This window comes from Trachinotus anak, unplaced genomic scaffold (genome assembly GCF_046630095.1).
Source record: "Trachinotus anak isolate AG129_WGS33_773 ecotype Australia unplaced genomic scaffold, CSIRO_AGI_Tana_v1 ptg000023l, whole genome shotgun sequence".
Classification (NCBI taxonomy): domain Eukaryota; kingdom Metazoa; phylum Chordata; class Actinopteri; order Carangiformes; family Carangidae; genus Trachinotus; species Trachinotus anak.
In genome coordinates this window covers 6,685,289-6,690,179 of record NW_027273874.1, presented here as the reverse complement: position 1 = coordinate 6,690,179, position 4,891 = coordinate 6,685,289, and positions in this window count along the sequence as shown.

Below are 4,891 nucleotides of genomic sequence, written 5' to 3'. Positions count from 1 at the left end.
AGTTATCTGATGAATACATACAAAACCCTAAGAGAGTGGAAAAAGTTATTTTAAAAGACTGTAAAAGGTAACTCTATATTTGGATGCTTGAAAGCAACCAAGTAGGCATGCTACATTAATGATGACAAGTGGGGAACAAACTCTTCCCCTCAAGAGAATATGAAAATATTCCTGAGATGTAAGCAATCCAAATATAAATGGTGGTTGAAACAGACAATTATTCACCAGTTATTTAATTTGATTCATCAATCAATTGACCAGCCTCCAATTTGCATTCAAGAACAACATCGGTGCTGCTTATCTTGAGAGCGCTCCAGTGAGTTACTACAACACAGAGTTTGTGGTGATAAATCAGGGCATTTTAAAAATCATTAGCTTATCTTGAAAACGTGATGCAGGCCAAGATGAAGGAGAAGGAAAATGAGGAGTGCAGAGGCAGAGACATGGTGAGAAATAAACTATTGGGGAAGATAAGGATATGAGGAAAAGATAGGAACCAAACTACAGTGTTAGAAAAAGATTGTGACCAGAGTTTCCTCTTTAACCACTGTGGGAAATGCTCATGGGCAAGGTCAGGCAAATCCATGGTTCGAATGTCCTGTTGAGTCCCGAGAAATGCTGTAAGAAGAGGGGAAGAGTGAGAAAAAGGGCAGTGAGGGAGAGGGGAAATGGGAGGGTAAATGAGTTGCCCACTGGGAGCTTTGGGGCCTAAAATAGAAACAACAGACCTCAGATATTGTTCATGCATTAACTCTGTGTTTTCAGCCATTTAGACAGAGAACAAGAATTAGTATCTTGTGTTTTTTGTTTTAGTTTTTGTTCTTAAGTCTGAACAGTGACCACTACCACGATTCTGAACTTTTTCTTCAAAGTTTTACTAATAGTTGACAAAACAATCAACGTTCATTTACTTGTTTGTTCTAGAGCTTTAGACTGTATGTCATGGTCTTCCTCGGTAGCTGAAGCTTGCTTGGTTGTCATGGAGTTGTAGATTTCAAAGATACTCATATTTTCCTTGATTCTGGTCACTTTCACGACTTCTCATCCACATTGGCTCAAAAGAAAACCTTGGCAGTCCTTGATTTTTATCATCAAAACGCAGTGGTGGCCTTTCACAGCGGCATTTAGCTGTCACACAGAGCAGCATAATCGTGTTGCGGAGCTGAGCAGTTACGATCTTGTCTTGTGCTGAAAGCTGACATGTTCGTTTGCTTTATGTTTGGACAAACGAGCTGATAATCTCCCTGTTTCTGTGTTATTCTGTCTCAGTTTTATCTGTCTGGTTTCGTCTCCCTTCAGCACCTGCTATCTTCTCTCTTTCCTCCATTTCCCCGTTTTCTGTTAACTGTCTGCGTCTCTTTAATGATAATTTTTTTTTTCATTTTCTTTTCTTACACTTAGTCTTAGATTCTCCTGGAACATTTCTCTCCTTCCTTTATGTCTTGTTCTCATTCTGAGTTTAGGGTCTTGACTTCATCCCAGACGGGACCTTAACTTCCTGCCGCCTCCTACAGATAACAGAACGCAGCATTAACACACACACATATACACACATATGCATGCACACACAGCTGGTTTATGTCCTCCACACTGCTGCTGCTGCTGCAGTGTTTTCCCATAGTGGAGACCAGAACAAGAACACCCACATACTTATGTTTGGTTGCTTGGGGAGGTTAGCTGCTGATAAGCTGACCGTGACATCATTAACCTCAGTCTGGGTTGCCCTCTTCACTTTTTTCACTATGTCACTGTTTCAACAATCACACTTTTGGGCCCTTTAAAAAACATAACAATCATGGTTTGAATGCCAATCTGAGTATTGTTGCTGACCATGTGTTTCCCATTATGCCCCCAATTTAGCATCTTCTAATGGCTACTTCAAGCATGATAATGCACCATGTCACAAAGGTTTCATGAGAATGACAATGCCTTCAGTGAAGTTCAGTGGCCAGGAGATTGGCAGCATGAACAAATCTGTAGAAATGATGACATGCAATCATGTCGACATGGATCAGAATCTCAAAGGAATCCATGCCATGTAGAATTAGGAAGAATTAGTCTGTTGTTCATAATAAAGTATGTGGTGAGTGTATTTGTTCAGCCACTGTGCAAGAGTTTTGATTGGTTCTCACATTTGTCAACATTGTCCTATTTGCAAAGAAAACATGAGTGGTCTTTAAATTACAGGAATGATGTCAGTTCATTTAGAGTTCGGTTTGTGTTTGTCTTTGTTGTTCTATGTGCACAGCAATCTAGCTGAGTTCATGTTCTTGAATGATCAAGTAATGTGTTAAATATTTTTGGTAATTTTTTTGATTATGTGGAATAATTTGGAATTAAAATCAAAGTAGGTGCCCAATGGGCCCCACCTCATAGAAATCTGTTGTACCTAATTTCATTAAGTGGAAATTTTGTTAGGAATTTGCAACAGTAAAGCGCAATATCAGCTTAAATGGATTCTTCATTTTTCTGGGTGGCTGGGGAAATAATGATAGTGGGGTCAATGGGGGCCAACAGCACTTTTTGCCCCAGGGTCCCATAACAGGTTTGTCTGCCCATACTTAAAGCTTTGGCCAAGCTGCTAGGATGTAAAGTTATGCTGTAACTCTTTAATGCACAAATATATATAAATTTGTCTTAAACATCTAAAACTCTCAGCTATGCAGATGACATCAGATTCTATTTTAAACGAAAAACAAGTTCTGAATTTGAGCTTTAAGTAGCCATCATTAGATTAAAATTAGGGACATTCAACTCGTGTCTTTATCAAGATCAAAGAAACCAGAGTCTGTTTGTGTCCAGAGTCACAGACTCAGACTAAACAAATCAGAGAAGCTGGCACATCAAGACCATAATGGGGATTTTTTTTTACCATCTTCTGCTTGTTTGTATTCTTCAGTATTGAAAATATTTCCAGTTTGGGACACAAAAGATTATGCCAAATAACATAACATGGATGAGGACACTGACAAATACATAATTTTTGGTTCTCATTGTCTACACTGATGAGGCAATGTGCCAACAGCTGCCAGTAAAATGCTTTCAGTGCAACACTAAATGCTGTGAAGGGCATTTAAAACAACAAAGTGGGAAACAGAGGGTTAAAGGCAATGGTACGTACTGGACTGGAGCGGAAAAAACGTACATGCGGTGCTTCTTTTGTGACACACACAGTGGAGACCCTAAGGAAGGTCCATTGTACTTTATCGTACCTGGAAAGATGAATGACTCCCATCTGCTACTGGTTCACTGACAGGGTGTATTTGTGTGTGTGTGTGTGTGTGTGTGTGTGTGTGTGTGTGTGTTTCCATAGACTTCGGTAATGTGGAAACAATTGTAACTCTGCCCTAAATACTGTCTTGCTTTTATTTCCATACAAGCAGTACAGTGCCAACTCAAACTAATATTAAAGTACTTTGATTTCCAACGCACACACACACACTATCATATCCCAGCAATGTCCTTGACTGATTTAATTTTTTATTTTTTTCTGATCAGTCTGTTTATGAAAGTCAGCTCTCGTCCCTCGTACATAATGAACCAAAGACTTGTGATATGTTGTCTCAAAAACAGAATACATTTTTATTAGTTTGATCCTCAAAATCAAAACCTAATTATGGTGCATTGTAGACAAGGCTTAAAGGCAAAACTTTTTTTTTGTCGCTGGTAAAGTGACACAGAAAAGGAACAGTTTGGTGATGGTGCAGAAGCCAAAGAATCCAACTCACTGCTGAATGTTTTTTGTTTTCCTGGGTTATATTTATATAAATACGGTGACCTTGATGTGAAAGTAGCTTGACAAAGGTATAATGACTGAAACTTAGGTACTAGTTAAGTGAGTACAACTAATCAACAGTGTGATGGATTCTTTGTTATTTGCACAGTCAAGGGTTTTTGATCCAATGCACCTGTCAATAAGACTTTCATGCATGCTAAAAGCATTTTTTTTTAAATGAACTAAAATAGAGGTAACTGATTGATTATCTGTTACAAGTCAAGCAAATTCTTTGCCATTCATGACGTGATAGAGTATTATACAGGATACATACAGGATCTCTGTGGCTCTTTTCCCCCTGATGGCAGCTTCTTCTTCCTCATTGTTTTTGCTCTGATCTGCATTGTCAGCAGTGAGACCTTATATAGACAGGTGTGTGCTTTTCCAAATCACGTCCAATCGATTGAATTTACCACAGGTAGAATTTAGTCACGGTGCAGAAACATCACAGAGATGATCAAGAGAAATTGGAGACACAGAGGCTCTAGATATTTATGTCAGTGTGCACTTGAATGAACACAGGTGTGTGCTATCTGATGTCAAACATTTGTCTCTGAGTTTAAGACAAAGCTTTGTGTTTTGATCGAGTACCTGCATGAACCGAAGTGCACAGAGCTGCTCTTCCTTAAGATTTGATGTTTTTGGCCTTCTTGCATCTCGGCACTGCAGCGATCCTCTGAAAAACCGCCCTGGCGTGAAGTGCATGACGTACTGTTGGGCAAGATAATGTTGTAGAAATGGATATTTAGTAACAATGTCAATGTTATTTTGATTTTTATGTTTTCTTACTTCTAGAGCAGAACCCAGAAGTTAACTTCAGCTTCCTTAGCCCTTACCGAAAAAGGGAACATTTAGCAGAGGCTCAGTTTTCTAAATCCAGCCTCATAAATGTCACATTAACTCTTCATCTATCAAATAAACTCACATTTAAAGCATGTTCCACAATGACTGGCTTCAAGGGAAAAAGAGGGAGGAATTCAATGCTCGTTTGAGAATGTAGGAACACTTGTTCCAGTGGCACACAGGAAAGAGGTCTTTAGGAGTGACATGGTGTGTGTGTGTGTGTGTGTGTGTGTGTGTGTGTGTGTGTGGAAAGTCAGTTTCTCAAAGAGGAAA